Source organism: Ambystoma mexicanum, chromosome 12, assembly GCF_040938575.1.
Source record: "Ambystoma mexicanum isolate Mex_15411 chromosome 12, UKY_AmexF1_1, whole genome shotgun sequence".
Taxonomy (NCBI): domain Eukaryota; kingdom Metazoa; phylum Chordata; class Amphibia; order Caudata; family Ambystomatidae; genus Ambystoma; species Ambystoma mexicanum.
Window position 1 is genome coordinate 1141725117 of NC_090936.1, and position 17771 is coordinate 1141742887.

The 17771-nt window shown below is 47.5% G+C and overlaps 1 protein-coding gene across 2 annotated transcripts in view; it reads right to left on the reverse strand.

Moving 5' to 3' along the window:
- Positions 1-17771, reverse strand: part of NUP107 (nucleoporin 107) — a 790450-nt gene that overhangs the window by 720634 nt on the left and 52045 nt on the right. The window lies entirely within an intron of this gene.

Genomic DNA, 17771 nt, shown 5'->3' on the forward strand with positions numbered 1-17771 from the left:
CTATGGGCCCCCTCCACTGGGAAGCCTTGGGATAAGTTTCCGCCGCCAATCTCTTGCAATAGCATGGTTTCCACAAAGTATGTCGGGTTTGCGCCCGCCATGTCCTCCGGGATACCTAAAATGCGAAGACTGTTGCGGCGAGCGCGCCCCTCCGCCTCTTGAGATCGTGCCTCAGGGTACATCACTCTCTTTTCCAGTTCTTAGACTCTGTCTTTCAGGTCTGACGTGGTCTCATCTGTTTCTTGTAGCCCAGCTTCCGCAGTGGACACCCCCTCCACTAAATTACGGGCATCCTGGCGCATCCGCTGCATGTCGGATTTGACCTCATCTATTTTGGTGTCGATGAATGACCTGAGGGCTGCTATGGCTTGTAGTACGTGTGCGTCCTTGGTGTTGTCTGGGTTGGAAAGTGGCTCCTGTTGTATGGAGGGTTCTGGTTGCTGCTGCTGCTTAGGTTTGGCTGCTGTGAAAGATTCCATTATCGATGGTTTAGCTTTATTTTTGGAGGGAGACAGGTTCACTCGAGCCTGCAGGGTTATTGCTCTGGTGTGTGCAGAGTAGCGGGACCCCGGGATCCGGAGTGTAAGGGGGTTTGCTCCTTGGAGGTGATGGCGTGGGTCCTTGCGTCTGGTTCTTTGTGCTTTTAACGATCACGCACTTGGATGCTTCTCCCGGGAGTCTGTGCACTCCTGAGGCCTCAGTCAGCAGGTGTTGCTTGTGGTCAGGTGAGCAGGGTGTCTGCAACCGTGCCCTCTATCTGTCCGATTATTTCAGTGGGACCGTGATGGATCCTCACAGTGTGGTTAAGGCGGATCATTGGGTTCACAGCTGCCTGGCCATTGTGGCTATTTCGTGGCGGTGAGTGGCCAGCCAGCAGAGCACCCACTGTGCCCTCTGCCTGCCTAATTATTTGGGCATGAGCCGGGTGTCCAGGTGCCCACAAAAGGGATGATCAACGACCGAGGACCCTGGTCTGGCGTGTGTGTAATGGTTGTACTCCAGTGGGAGTTCAGGCAACCCTGTGCGACTCCAATGGGCCTCTGCTCTTTTGCGTCCGGTATCCTCTTAGGGGCTTAGTTCCCCACTGGGTGGCTCACTCCTGTGGGTGTTCTCAAGAAAATGCCTGGTCTGCTCAGGGGTGGCCACTTGGGTCCGCTGCCCTTAAAGTGCTTGTGGCCAGACTGGGAGCGAGCGATGGCAGCTACTAATTTCCACAGGTGCAGCATTATGTCAATGCGTAGTGCAGAGTGCCCTATTGCAGCAGAGTGCACGCTCCTGTGTGCCGTGTCTAGGGAAGGGAGGCAGGATCATGAGGAAGGGACCATATCTTGGGTTCGCTGGGTTTGCCGTGCTCCCCCATGGTGGCAAAGCAGGTCCCCCTGTACCTGTGGTCCGTCGCTGGGTCTTGCAGCCGAGCTCCCACAGGCTCTGCCGGCCCCAACCTGACAGTTATTGTCGGATCTCCTTTTCTGTGGCCCGGTGCCTCAGGTCACAGCAGCGGCACATGGGGCTCCGCCGCTCTGGGGCCCCTTCTCCCCTCTTTCTCCAGCGGAGGTCCTTCTTCCCCATGTCACTTCACGCAACGCAGTGTTTCGATCCTGTGTGGGTGGTGTGCATACATGCTGTCAGGCAACTTGGCGGTCTGGGGTGGAGCGGAGGACTGTTATAGGACAGCTTTCTGTGCGGTGCTGCTCCAATGCTTCTGGGCTTGCCTCTGTGTACTAGTTAGCAGTTGGTTCCGCCGATCAGTGCGGGCACGTAGGCAATTCTAGCAGTCCGAGGGTCAAAAGCGGCAAGTCGCCGGGTTCTTCTCCCCTCAAGTGTTCCACGAGACCTACGGTGCCATTTCGAAGGGCACAGGGGGGACCGCCCAGGACGGCTGTTGTGGCAGCTTCCCTGGTCCGATTTTCATCCAGAGGCACTCCGGGAGGTGGGGGGGGGGGGGAAAAGAGTTCCTCTGCCTGGGGCTGCTGTCAGTTGCGCGCAATTATAACACTTTCCGCCGTAAAAGGATCTAGTGCAGGATCATGGACAGTAGCCCGGTGGATTCACTTCCTTAAGCAATGCGCGCTGGCCATGCCCCACCCCCCTCGGAATGTTCTACTTTATGGCGAACTGTCAGATGCATGAATTATAACATCCACTTTTGCTGTTAAGTGGGTTTGAAGTATGTCTATAAACCTGTGTTCTCTTTCCGATATGCAGACTTATTTGTGAGCACTGGAGTGCTTTGCTTACAAATTGTGGCAGATGGTAGTTTTGTTGGTCGCTTACATTCAATAGCCTTCATGCGCGATCAGACATAGCCATGAAAGACAACTGTTGCTGTGCTATGCTGCTTTTTAATATAGTCCTCATACTGCTATAGTCTGCCTTTAAATGCCCTGCGGGCCATGGTAATCTATATAATAGGGCACCATCATCCAGAACTCATGCAGTATCCTCTATAGAACATGTAATGATGTCACCACATCAGCAAGAGCATTTGCCAGAGCAGATAGCTCACATTTTTTCATAATCAGTTTATCTAGATCGAACAAAAGCAGGTATCAATTACATACTGTGTCGAGCCAGAAAAGGGACTTTGACCAGAGGACATGTTGTCAAAGTGCTTCACTTAAAAGAAAACTCCTTTCTAGTCATATTACTAAAAAGAGAAGTTTGCTTCCTAACAAACTTTACTAAGGTGCTCAGTATATCTAGTCAAAACAAAAATAGTCCACTGTCCCAAACCTATCCCTTAATCTGACCCTACCACTTAGAAAGAATTAAAATAAAAATAAGGCAGCCTGCCCTGCCCTCAAAGTTGTTCGCTCCCCCTGTGCACCCCCTACCATCCATCTCTTGTGGTTTTTCGTAATCCCTCCTTGTTCCAACAATTATCCAGTGAAATGCAATTCTTCCTGGTTTTAAAGTTCTTGAAAATCTGTCAAAGTTCCCCAGGTTTAAGTCTCAAGTTCCTGAAAAAAAACAAATTTCCAAGTTGTGTTTGATGGAGGGATATTTCCCTGATCCCTCTCCGCCACTTGGACTGGTTTCTCCCCACTTGGTTCATCTCTTGGGTGTTTCTATGCTCCCCTCAACTGTTACTTTGCTTGCATTATTGGGCCCATCTAGTTCCCTTGGGTCCCTCTGTCCCAATGCCTCACTCGAGTATCAGTAACTCTTCTTCCAGGTGCCTCTCTAGGGAGTTTGTGAGCCGTTTGGCCGATTACATTATTTGGCTCTCTCTCTCTCTCTCTCTCTTCCACCATGGCACGGAGTTAAAGTAACCATTCCTTCTTCCCCTTTCGCGCTCTTTCTCCTCTCTACACCCCCCCCCAACCCAGGTACCTTCTATGTTGCAGGGATTGGTCCAGTGGCATGGCAGCCTCCACAGCTTTCTGGTCTTCCAGAGAGTACACAAGCGAACAATGGGTTCCGCTCATTTCACCATTTCTCATTTCCTTGGCCCATGAGTTGCGAGTAGAGGTTTTATTCCTCCCCCACCCCCCCCATGTCCTGGCTTCAGCAGCGGTTATCAGGCACTGGGCCCATCACATCCACTGCGTGGTTGAGCCGCCAGGTAAGGCCTGCGTTACATTCTCTCATCCTTGCCGACTCTGCGCGGGTCTCTGCAGCCTCACACTCTGCACCACAGCCGCTCCACTGTGCACCGTAGTTTCACCCCTCAATGACATGCCCACATCAAAGGCTCACCTCTGCGTCGCGTTTCTTCTTCTCCTTTCAAGGGTGACCACACCTTTATTCCTGCTTTGTGACCAAAAAGGGGTGTATTGTTCATGTTCAGCTGTCAGGCCCACGCAGAGACCAGCATTATCTTGAGCCAAACATCCGAAGGCACCTTTAATATTCTTTTGAGTCCTACAGCTGGATGTAACATCAGTTTCTCGGATTCCCATGTTTGGCGATAATGCCTTAGGTATAGGGAGTTCCTCATGGGAATGGAGTTCTTGTCCCTTTGAGGGAATTACTCCCAGTGAGGTCCCATTTTCCCAAACCAACGGTGGGCTCAAAAGGGGTGGCTCCCACCAGGAACGAAACCTCCAGACTCATCACATATCCCTCCATTTAAGCGAGAGTCCCCGCCCAACCTCCACTGCCCCTTTCAGCAATCATAGGGAAATGGCTATGGCTCTCACCAGGAACGAAACCTCCAGACTCATCACATATCCCTCCATTTAAGCGAGAGTCCCCGCCCAACCTCCCCCGCCCCTTTCAGCAATCATAGGGAAATGGCTATCAAAAATCCACGTTTTAGTTCCTTTTTGATGTTTCACAGAAAAGCAAAAAGGTTGTATATCCAAATACCACCTCATAACCTGGACATTTCAATCTTTTCTGAGACTCATCCATGTTAGGGGCGAATCGTCAGTCACTTGTCGGAACTTCCTCCCCGTCAAATAGTAGCAGACTGACTACTGCCCATTTGATGGCTAATGCTTTCCACTTGACGGTGGCATAGGGTTGTTCCCTAAGAAACAACTTCCTACTGGTAGAGAGGACAGGGTGTTCTACTCCCTTATGTCCCTGGGAAAGGACTGCCCTGAGGCCTACTTTGGAGGCATCCGTTTGAACAATAAACTCTCAGTTGAAGTCAGGCATTTTTAGCATGGACTCAAGGACAGTGTTTGTTTTAGACCGTCAAAGCTTTTCTAATCGGCCTCTCCCCAGATAAGTTGAAGACGCCACGTTAATATTCGCTCTTACAATAGAGGGTATGGCAGCTTTTCTGCGAACCAAACATGCCTGGAGGGGAATATGCATCATGGGTAAACCCCAATTCATCTCACTATATGCAAATGATACAATGCTATATATTAGGGAACCAGAGACACCTTCCTCCGGTTATGAATGACATCGCTGATTTCGCATCATACACTGGGTACAAAATAAATCAGAGCAAATCTGAAATAATACCTCTAACAAAAGCAGTCTCATAAACAGAATCGATGCTGCAGTTCCGGTGGTCACCTACTACTGCTAGATATTTGGTAATTATTCTTGCCACGGATAAAAATACATTATATGCAAACAACTATGGACCATTGCTGACGCAAATAGAAGCCAAACTTAATCACTGGTTGAAGCTTCCTCTGTCCGTGTATGGCCGGATATCACTATTGAAAATGATTGTCCCTAAATTGTTATACCTTTTTAGTGGAATTCCCATATGGCCAGGCCGTAAATTCTTCGAAAAACTGCAGAGATGCAGTATGCACTTCGTATGGGGAGGGGGCGCGCCCAGGGCCGGCTGGGCCAAGTTGTGTGAGCACTATGACACAGGGGGCCTGCCGGCGCCGGACTATCTACTTTATTACTATTTAGCACAAGCCCAGTTCACTAGATTCTGGTTCCAGGGCACCGAACAATATGCTCATATACATGCTGAAGTGTTTGCTGCCTCTCCAAATAACCTTCAAGGTATGATTTTCACAAAAAGTCAAATAAGAGAAGAAGATTGAGGACCCAGTGTCAACTACGGTACGAGCTTGGATGCAGATCCTGAAAAGAGTTCAATGTGAGTGACACACCCTACTGGCCGCACATCCAGATGTAAATCTGGATCTTGAGTCAACCCTAGATCGCACTTTACAGAACAGTTGGGATCCAGAGCGAGGAGCCAGGCTGGGTGACCTTTTTCCTGAAGGTCAATTGATCACAATGCCAGAGCTACAGGCAAGGACAGAGAGTGGTCTGATCCCAACACTACAGTATCAGCGGCTGAAAGCAGCTTGCAGAAAACTCTGGCCATCATTCCCGGTGGAGCCTTCAATTCATCAGTTCCTCTCAGAAGTTCTTACGCCAGAAGGATTAAACAGTGGTGTCTCTGATTTATACAAAGAAATCCAAGCCCATACCCCCTCAATCAACACAATGAAAACCGAATGGGAGAAAGTATTGGATACTCAGATCAGTAAGCGCCAATGGGCTCATTACTGCAGGTATACTAAGGCTATTTCTATTAACACTAACTTCCGTCTGATCCAGTACAAGATCCTGAACCAACTACACGTCACCCCAAAAAGAAGGGCCAAATTCGACCTCAACCAACCAGGGTGCCCCAAATGTGGAACAGCAGAAGCAGATGTATTGCACATGTATTGGAGCTGCCCCCGACCCATCAGTTCTGGGTTGAGGTAGCAGAGAAAATGAGCGACATACTGCAGATACATATACCGGCAACCCAACAAAAATACTTATTTGGAGATATTGGTAAGGTGACAACGAAGGTACACAGACTATTTGCAGTGGCAGGAGCAGTTGCTAAGAGACAAATACTAAAATGGAAATCCGCCTCCCCCCCTGGTGAGGAGGACAAGAAGAAAAAAAAAAAAAAAACACATTTTACTAAGAGTTATAGAACCGTTTCCCCAGCAATACCACTCATGTTACTATTGTTTCATTAAATGTATAATGATATTTCGCCTGTTTAATGCTCAGATGCCTTGTCAGAATTAAATAAAGGTTTTTAAAAAAAAAAATCATAAAGGGTACCCTTTTTTTTTCGAAATAAAGAGACCCTCCTCCACACGACCGTGTTTACTACTGATGTTAGGCCCAATTCATAACGTATTGCGTCCAAAGGGACACATTTAGGTAGACATTTAAACACAGCCCTTAAAAAGGCTTGCTTCGTATTTCGGAATTTCTTCAATTGCCCATGAGGGGAACAGATCGAGACCATAACAAAATTGAGGTATGTAGAAACGAAGGGTTGGCAGAAATGAAAACTTTCCATATTTGGCATCTACTTTAAGTTGGACCACTAAGGGACCCACTTTCCCCTCTAGATAATCCCTATAATGTATTTTCTCTTTGTCCCCATAAATGGGCTAACCTAAATAAATATCGAATACAGGGTTTTACCACAAGCTTTATATGATTTAGATACCATGAAAATTGTTTTACATATGGCCTAGAGTGGAGCAGTAGGATAACAGATTTTTCATAAAATGATTTAATATAGTATATTCCCTAAATTTGCTAAGCAGCCACTGCAGCCCTATCAGAGTGTGGTCAAAAAGCATAAAGTCATCTGCATATGCTGTCCAGCTTATTCTTACACTTTCCACCACCGGTGGAGCAAATGCGGATTCTTCCAACATTCCTTGAACATCAGATACATAGAGATTAAAAATGGTTGGTGCGAAAAAAACAGCCTTGTCGCAAGCCATTTGAAGCATTGATTAGCGAAGATAGACTTCCAAGATTGTTTAATCAGACCTGAAGCTTAGACACCTCATGTAGATGGATTGGTACAGAAAGAAGGGCTGGGGTATACCCATTTGATTTAACCTTCCACAGAGCCGTGTTCCATTTACTGTGTCGAAAGCCATTGTTAAAACGAATGAGGTAATATAAATGGGTGCACCCTCCTTCTTCCAGGCTTTCCCCTGCATAACATTAAGTAGGAGACCCCCCCCCCCCCGACATCAGTTCCCACATTCCTTCTAAATCCAAATTGAAATCTGGATAAAATAGGATTAGTATTAATCCAAAGTTGGATATGATTCAAGACAATACCTGAAATAAATCTTAGAATCAGCATCCAAAAGAGTGCTCGGCCTGTAGTATTTGGGACCGGATCGATCACCCTTGTTATAGATAGGTACCACAAACGAAATGTGCCATGAGAAAAGGATATTTCAGGTTCTCACAATATCACAGAACAGGATATAAAGTATTTTTGTCCATAAATCATAGTTTTGTTTCAAGACAACATTCACCAAACCATTCGGTCCTGCAGCCCTGGACGAGGAAGCCCTCTGAATCAATATTTTGAATTCCTCCTGAGTAGTGGAACAATCCCATGGTGCATCCCGTATAGGGCTGGGTAATGGACGATTGCACTTAACTGATTTATACAGCGCTCCAAAATGCCCCGCCCATTGATGTTCTGGGATAGAAGAGATTTGTTCCTCTGAATTCATAGATAACTTACTGTTCATTAGTGCCCAAAAGGTTCTTGATGTATTATCTTTTAGGGCACAAAGTAGGTTTTCTCCATCTGTTTGATAGAGGGCAGCTCTAGTCGCCTTGATCCTATTCTTCCATTTATAGTTTATCCTTTTCCTCAATTTCAATTTTATACCTAATGAAAGATTAGCATTACATAAATATCAAATTTCCCTTAATCTATTATTCTTGAGACTTCTTATTTCAGAATCATAGGAATGGGCATGTTTTTTCCCCACCACTACGTACACCAGAGGGTATAGCGGTTTTTAACTGCGTTCCCTACATAGTGAAAAAAGAAATCGTTTGTATACAGGGTCAATTTTTTCCTCCCAAGATTAGAGGTGTTAAAATCAGACAAAAAAAACTGAATTAGATTTACCAATGTTATCTTTGTGCCAAATGATTCTAGTTTTAGCTGCATTTACCAGCACATTCGGCTGACAACGTTATTCAGTCCTTTTGCCGCAAGCATCAGCAAATTTTAACTCCAAAACCTTATGGTCACTGCATGTGGTCTTCATTAATTATACTCAGTTGCCAAATTCATCAATGATTCAGAGATAAAAATGTGATCAATTACACTAGATTGAACACCTATAAACCAAGTAGAATGATCCAAATTGCTGCTCAGTAAATTCCTGGCATTTTGTAAACCCCACGCTTGTAGAAAATTACCCCAGTAATAACCATGCTGGATCATCTTTGCTACATAGTTTGTAACCGACCCAAATACACCACCAGCAGTAGAAGCATCTATGCCCTCTTGTCTTGGGATTTCTGTATTGAAATCTCCCACAATTAACACCACCACATGCAAGGCAAATTCTTGACACTCCATCAAAATATGTCCCAGCTGCTTCAATGCTTCAGAAATTGTGAACTTAAGACTCCAATATATATTTATTATAAGAAGGTTACAAAATCCTCAAAAATGACTGCTATTAATTTGTATCAGTAACGCCAGGCACCAATTGGATATCCTAAATTCCTCGATAATCTTTTAATCAATATCTACATTGATAGCAATTAGGAGACCCCCTGATGGTCGCCCAATCGGTCCCTTGGTAGCATACATAGAGCATACTATAAAACCATCTAACAAGTGCTGCTCAGTAAACCAGGTCTCCTGCAAACATAAAATGGAACACCCAAGTATAATAGTACATATATCAGGAGAATCTTTTAGGAACCAATTAGCCCTGGAATTCCAACTCACCAGGGTCAGGTTTCTTAAAGTATTAACTGTTTGGCTTCAGTCCCTATAATTGTGAGATAGAGTCCCGTAATGAGATTGCTAGCCATCTTAAACTTTGTTCATTAAAGTCCCCACCACCAATGTACTTGCCATTTGTGGCCAATGGTTTGTTCCAATGCACATCCCTAGCAGCTCCCTCTCCCCCCCCCCCGTCATTTGCCACTTGTCCGGTGCTCTCAAGATCATAACCAAATTTGTGAAAGGTGTCTAGTTCTTTTAGCACCGACTCGAGAATTGTACGGGATTAGAAAACCACCAGAACAGTCATATCTGGTCGGGTGTACAAAATCTATAAATTTGATATCACCTGGCGTAATTAAAGTTAGAGTAGGGATTTCCCCAAACAAAGCCAGGATTCTGGCTCAATTTAGCGATGACGGGCCCCCATTTGAAAACCCATATTGCATCACAATACTCCGATTTTCCAGATAACGTGGTGGTCGTAATTTTAGCTCTTCCCCCAAAATAGTAGATGAATAATTGTAAACATTCCCGATAACTGATCAGCAAGTCGGGGTTCTGACAGCAAGTGGGGCCCAAGCTCTTGACCATCTGAAATATCCTTTACAGGGTCAGTAGAACTCAGTTTTGCCATTAAGATCTTTAAAATGGTCACTAGTCTGCACCCTCTTAGAGTCTCGCAGTTCACTTGTTGCAACAGTAGTAACAGTCCTATCCTTTGACACAGGAATTTCGGAAAAAGGTTGTACCATATCGTGTCCATCCAACATGATTTTTATAACCCTTCTTATCACACATTCCATCACCTTGTCACCCCCCCCCCCTCATTACTCCTTTTATCAGTTTCCATGCACATCTCAGCCCCCCCCTGCACCTCCTTTCCACCTGGCAAGTCCAGAATATTCAAAAATAAATTTCAGCCCAGGCCCATTCAGCTGAATACACTCTCCACCCTCTGAGGCACCTAATTCCTTCATCACAAAAACACCCGCCGTCCCAAGCGGGTTGCTAGACTCTAAGACCCCTAGTCTCATTTACCGCTCCCTGTACAGACTCCAACTCAACTATCCTCAGACAAAAACATGAGTATGGTGTTCATACTCAGTTTGTCCAATTTAGTCAGCTCAATGAAATTATTCATACCTATGGGTGCCATTTTATAATTTTCTTGCGTTGCCAAGGTATTCCCAGGTATCTTTGGAAAGACGTTTAATAGGCTCCCCTTCACGGGACCATCCAACTTCGGTGAGAAAGGAACTTTGGTCATGAATCCACCCCGGATATCTTGTATGCCCTTATTCTTCAAATTGTCTTTAATAGAGTCAGTCGCTATGGAGCCATCCTCCTCTACTTCCCCCTCTTCATCCTTATTTGACTCCCAAAAAGGAGTTGCAGTATCTTCTCCAATTAAATTCCGAAGGGTATTCTTGGCTACTTTTCCCAACTTTTTTTATAGCAATTATTTTTTCTTTTTACTATTAGACTGCATCTCCTTTATTGTAGTCACAGCAGGAGTTACATTTCCACTTTTTAACCTTGTACTCAGTACCTCTTCACCATAAACAGGTATAGTACTAGTTTGTTCCAGTGAGGGTTGTTTGCCTATTATAGGCATTAAAGAAATGTTTCCAGTAGTGACCCCTCCCACTGTATTAGTGATTTGAGCAGCCGAATTTCCCGTTGTCAGATTTACCCTTTTCCCACAATTAGCATAAGTACCACAACTCTCAACAGCGCCAATAAGCTAATTTAGCAACATTGTGTGCACATTTAATTCAACTAAGATTTTATTATTTATGGTCTCATTGTTATAAATAGCGTCTCGAGAACGCTGTGTACCTGTTCGTCCGGTTGGGTTCCTTGATGATGAGGCCAGCCTGTCAGATGATCCGAGGAGACGTGAATGATGACGCGGGGAACCAGCCCAACACCAGCCCGAATGAAAACCGGATTGGAGATGAACCAGCTCCCAACGCCACGGTTGGCTCACCCCTGATTTGCGTGGCGTCAGGACAGTGCAAGCACTGGCAGGGGGAGCCTCTGAGTAGAAGGTTCAAGGTCCACAGGAGGCAGGTAGATCCCGACTGTAACTGAAGAGATCAGGAGACCAGAAGCAAAACAGGACCTCCAGGAGCGAGGACTAGGCAGCAAGTGGAGCAGGCTGATGAAACGGGATGAACAAATGAACCAGACAAAGCAAAGGGAACTCAGAGCCAGATGGGATCGGGAAGGACAGCCAGAAAGGCAGGGAGGAAGGACAGAGACCAGAACAAGGAGGGCCAGAGGGAATTCAGAACCTGGAAGGTAGCTGGGTGGAGGAAGCGAGGAGGAAAGGGTACGGAAACAGGGGTGCCCCAGGCAGAACAAGGACAGGAGGAAGATAACAGGAAACCAGAAAGGCAACACTAGGGCAGCGAAAACACGATCCGTACAAACCGCGTTGAGACGCGGTTTGGAAAAGGATCAGGGCTCCTTAAGTAGGCCCACCAGCACCTGAGAGGCTTGCAACGCAAGCTGTGCTGTTTCCCAGGCATTGGCTCACCCATAACGAGGCTTGAGCCGCAGATCTCCCCGCATCGAGCATCCTGCGCACCGCGCATGCGCGGAGAGCAGACGCCCGCGCATGCGCGGAACAGAGTGCACAGGAGACCCGGAAGCGCCCGAGACCCAGGACAGCCCCGGACCCCGAAGCCGAAAGCGGGGATACAACCTGCAGGACGGGGAACGCTGTAGCGAGTAAGGAGATCCCAGGACAGGCGGCATGACACTATGCCCCCTCCCGGAAAGACCCGGGGCCCCAGGTTTCCAGGGAAAACGAAGAAAGAACTCACGGACAAGCCGGGGAGCATGCACATTACAGCGTGGCTCCCAAGTGCGATCACAAGCAGGATAACCCTTCCAAGCAATCAAGTATTGGAGTACACCCCGACGAATCCGTGAATCACAGATCTCCTGAACCTCAAACTCAGGAACCCCCTGTACCAAAACAGAGGAGGGACGTGGGCCAGAGCGCCTAAAGACATCCTTCACATAGGGCTTCAAAAGGGAGACATGAAATACAGGGTGTATTTTCCAAGTGAGGGGCAGCACTAATCGAAAAGCCACTGAAGACAAACGTTTGGCAATTCTGAAAGGCCCATAGAACCGGGGTGCCAACTTAGTGGGTAAATTGCGAACAGGCAGGTTTTTGGAAGACAACCAAACCAGATCGCCCTCCTGGAAATCGGGCTCTGTGGTTCGGCCCCTATCAGCCTGCTCCTTCATGCGTTCCTGTGTCTCCGTAAGGGTGTTCCGGGCTAGGTCATGCTGTCTCTGAATATTGAAGACCAATTGATCCGCAGACGGAACAGTGCTGGGCACTATAGGTGAGAAGGGGACCAGTTTGGGATGTTGTCCGGCTGAACAAAAAAAAAGGACTGATGCCGGTGGCAGCATGAGCCGCATTATTATAGGAAACTTCCGCTAGATCCAGGTACCTTAGCCAGTTTGACTGAGTGGCATTGGCATAGCAACATAAGTATTGCTCCAGGGTTTGATTCGTCCTTTCGGTCTGACCATTGGTGTGCGGGTGATAGCCTGAGCTCAGGGCTCTGTGGATACCCAGATGTTTACACAATTGATGCCAGAAGGAAGATAGAAATTGTGAACCACGATCAGAGATGATCTTCTCTGGGAGTCCATGTAATCGATAAATGTTGTGCAGAAATGCCAAAGCCATCTGGGAGGAGGTTGGAATCTTCATGAAAGGAATGAAGTGTGCGTATTTAGTAAAACAATCCACGACCACCATGACACAAGTGTGACCCTCAGAGGGCGGAAGCTCTACAATGAAGTCAGTGGCGATAGTATGCCAAGGGTAGGGTGGTGTTTCAGTAGGCTTAAGTAGCCCCAAAGGCTTTCTTCTGGGCGTCTTCGTCTGAGCACAGGTTGGACAGCTTTCCACATACGTTCTTACTTCTTTGGCCCATCCTGGCCACCAGAATTGTCTGGAGATCAACTCCTGGGTAGCCTTGATACCACGATGACCAGCTATTTCAGAATCGTGAAATCCATGTAGAATGTCTAAGCGAAGGGCAGTCGATGGTATGTATAACCGGTTCAGAAAGAACAAAACACCGTCGTGCTCGCTGATCTGGGGTTTCTTCAGCAGATTGTCCCGTTCCGGATCTCTCCAGGTTTCTTGGCTGATCTTCTGGAGATGCGGAGCTAAGGTCGATAGAAAGTGTTTGGGAGATATCATAGGCGTGTTCAAACCGACTCCAACTTCTTCCTTTTCCAGGGATCGAGACAAGGCATCAGCCTTCTGGTTCCGGGAGCTAGGAATGGAAGTGATATTGAAATCATAGTGAGAGAAGAAGAAGGCCCATCGGGCTTGCCGAGCAGTGCGACACTGCAATGATCGTAGGAACTGCAAGTTGCGATGGTCAGTACGAACTTCTACCGGGAAACGACCACCAAGTAAGTGATGTCTCCACTCTTCGAACGCCGTCTTGATGGCCAAAAGTTCTTTTTCAATGACTGCGTAGTTCAGCTCACTGGAGGTGAGTTTCCGTGAGTAATAGGCCACAGGGTGTTCGTCGCCGGACGTAGGATGCTTTTGCAAGAGGACCGCTCCAACAGCAAAGTTGGAGGAATCTGCTTCAATGACATATGGCATCTCATCGTTATGGTGACGTAAAACAGGAGCTGTACTAAAGGCTGTCTTTAAACACTTGAAAGCAGTTGATGCCTCTTGGTCCCAAAGGAAAGGTATCTTAACACTGATCAAACGTGTCAATGGGGCCGTGACCTGTGAAAACTGTGGAATAAAACGCCGATAAAAGTTGGCGAACCCCAAAAACCGTTGAAGGGACTTCAAATCATGTGGTTGTTTCCAATTCTGAATAGCCTTCACTTTGCCCGAATCCATGTGTATACCAGGATTACTGATTACGAATCCCAGGAACTCCATGTTATTCCGGTGAAATGAAACTTCTCGGCTTTGGCGTACAGGTGATTACGTGACAATCGTAGAAGTACTTCACGGACATGTGAGACATGTTCCTGCAGAGTATTTGAGAAAATTAGAATGTCGTCCAGGTAAACCCAGACCGAGATGCCAACCAAATCGCCAAAGACGTTGTCCATAAACCGTTGGAAGACGGCTGGGGCATTACACAACCCGAAGGGCATAACCTTGTATTCGTAGTGCCCAACGGGTGTCTTAAAAGCCGTCTTCCACTCGTCGCCCTCCCTGATTCTATCCAGATGGTAGGCTCCCCGGAGGTCCAACTTAGTGAAGATATTGGCAGAACATAAGGACTCCATGATGTTCCAAATTAAAGGTAATGGGTACCTGTCCTTGAGTGTTATGTCATTCAATTGGCGGTAATTGATACAGGGCCACAAGGTCCCCTCCTTTTTCTTGACAAAGAACAGCGGAAAACCGGCAGAGGATTTGGAAGGTACGATGTAACCCTTCTTAGAACAATCATCTAGATACTCCCGGAGTACCTGTTTCTCAGACTGAGTTAGAGAGTACAACTTCCCATGAGGAATCACAGCACCAGGAATCAGGTCTATGGAACAGTCAAATGTCCTGTGAGGAGGAAGAGGTATTTCTCCGGGCTCAGAAAACACTGTGCAACGGTCGGCATAAACACTCGGTATCTGAGACAGGGAACATAAGGCGGACGAGTCCCCTCCCGGGACTAGAGGGATCGAGGTAGTAGACTTCAACGAAGTGTTGTGGCAACAACATTCACGGAGGCAAAAGGTAGAAACAAACCTCAACGTACGGGACTCCCAATTGATAGTAGGATTGTGTCGCAAAAGCCAAGGTAGTCCCAAAACCACTGGATACGAAGGTGACTTGATGACATCGAGGGCTATCCTTTCTTCATGTCCCTTGATCTGTAATAGCATGGCGACTGTATGCAACCGGATGGGACCGGAAGCCAAAGGTGTACCATCGATGACCTCCACTGGTATAGCAGTCTTTCTGCTAAGTAATGGCATACCAATGTTAATGGCGAATGCCTCATCTATATAGTTTCCAGAGGCCCCGCAATCTAACAGACCATGGACATCAATCGTTTTATCAAGCCATTTCAAAGTGATCTCTAGAATCATCAAGACGGCAGGCTGCATTGGGGGCAGTTGTAACCCAGGGCTGGAAAGGTCTGAAAGGACCTGTTGTAGCCTTTCCCTTTAACGACAGGTCTTCTAGTTTCCCCCTTTCTTGGTAGGACGCAGGGGACAGGTACTCAGAAAATGGCCAGCACCTCCGCAGTACAAACACAGTCGCTGACTTCTCCTGCGCTTCTTCTCCTCTTCCGATAAAGGACCCCTTACAGCTCCCAGTTGCATTGGTTCCTGGGTAGAATCCGAAGGTGCCGACATCCCAGTAGGTAGAGTCAGTGGTCTGGGATTTGCCTTCTCAAACCGTCGTCTCTCTCCCCTTCTCTCGGCCAATCTCTGGTCTATCCTCAAAACCTGATCAATAAGTTTCTGTAAATCGTCAGGTTCGGGAATGTGTAACAATTCATCCTTGTATTCCTCTCTTAATCCCCTGCGAAACAAGGTCTTTTGCGTTACCTCTGGCCATAAGGAGTCAGTTGCTAATTGACGGAAACGGCTGATGTAAGAAATGATGTCAGTATTGGCCTGTTGTAAGTCCATCAACTGGTTCTGTGCTGCTGAAGCCAGATTGGGGGATTGAAACACATCCAAAAACGCCTTCTCAAAGGCTACAAAATCACTCGGAATCGGGTTATTGGTAACGACCAAAGGAGTTGCCCAGGCGAGCGCATTTCCAGACAAGTTGCCCAATATGAATACGATCATGGCTTTGTCATTGGTAAACTGAGATGAACGGAAGAGAAAGTGTATGCGGCAATGATTACAGAATTCACCTACACGGTGAGGATCTCCATCGAACTTGATGGGAGCAGTGTGAGCCATAGGACCTTCAGGCTGTGGAACGGCACCAGCATTCTGTGTAATCATTTGGCGTAAGGTTACCTTCTCCTGACGAAGAGCCGCCATTTCGGCACGAAGCGCTTGAAGCTCATTACGAAGACCCGGATCCTCTTCCATTGCAGAGTCCGAGATGTCAGAAGATAGGCGTCTCAATCTGTTATAAATAGCGTCTCGAGAACGCTGTGTACCTGTTCGTCCGATTGGGTTCCTTGATGATGAGGCCAGGCTGTCAGATGATCCGAGGAGACGTGAATGATGACGCGGGGAACCAGCCCAACACCAGCCCGAATGAAAACCGGATTGGAGATGAACCAGCTCCCAACGCCACGGTTTGCTCACCCCTGATTTGCGTGGCGTCAGGACAGTGCAAGCACTGGCAGGGGGAGCCTCTGAGTAGAAGGTTCAAGGTCCACAGGAGGCAGGTAGATCCCGACTGTAACTGAAGAGATCAGGAGACCAGAAGCAAAACGGGACCTCCAGGAGCGATGACTAGGCAGCAAGTGGAGCAGGCTGATGAAACAGGATGAACAAAGGAACCAGACGAAGCAAAGGGAACTCAGAGCCAGATGGGATCGGGAAGGACTGAGCCAGACAGGCAGGGAGGAAGGACAGAGACCAGAACAAGGAGGGCCAGAGGGAATTCAGAACCTGGAAGGTAGCTGGGTGGAGGAAGCGAGGAGGAAAGGGTACGGAAACAGGGGTGCCCCAGGCAGAACAAGGACAGGAGGAAGATAACAGGAAACCAGAAAGGCAACACTAGGGCAGCGAAAACACGATCCGTACAAACTACGTTGAGACGCGGTTTGGAAAAGGATCAGGGCTCCTTAAGTAGGCCCACCAGCACCTGAGAGGCTTGCAACGCAAGCTGTGCTGTTTCCCAGGCATTGGCTCACCCATAACGAGGCTTGAGCCGCAGATCTCCACGCATCGAGCATCCTGTGCACCGCGCATGCGCGGAGAGCGGACGCCCGCGCATGCGCGGAACAGAGAGCACAGGAGACCCGGAAGCGCCCGAGACCCAGGACAGCCCCGGACCCCGAAGCCGAAAGCGGGGATACAACCTCCAGGACGGGGAACGCCGTAGCGAGTAAGGAGATCCCAGGACAGGCGGCGTGACACTCATCCTGAGCTTTCTCCCAGTTATCACCCTGTCCTTGCGGTTGTGCTGAGGATAGTTCCCACTCAGCCTCTTTGCCTATAGGGTACTGGGACAGGGCAAGTAAAGAATTGTCAATTTCAGATTGAGGCTTCGAAGCCCCCAACCCTCCAATATTACGAATACTATAATCGAGTACCTCACCATCAATAATCCCATTCCCCTCCCCCGATCGATTAACAGGATAGATTCTTCTCCTGTTCCTTCCTCATCATTCAAATTCATCATGACAATATCCATGGAAGACGGCGGGGAAGGGGGGGGAGAGGTAATGTAAGGGCCATGCTCATAGTGCCCCTCATTGGTGTAAAAAGAAGAGGGGAAGATAGTATATCATCATATGGCCGAGTTTCAGCCATGGATTCACGTCTGGTCAAAGGACTGGTTCTTTTATAGGTATACATTTCACGGTTACCCTTCTTCATCACAAGTTCCAATTTGTGATACACTATATTAAGTGTTACACGCACAGCTATA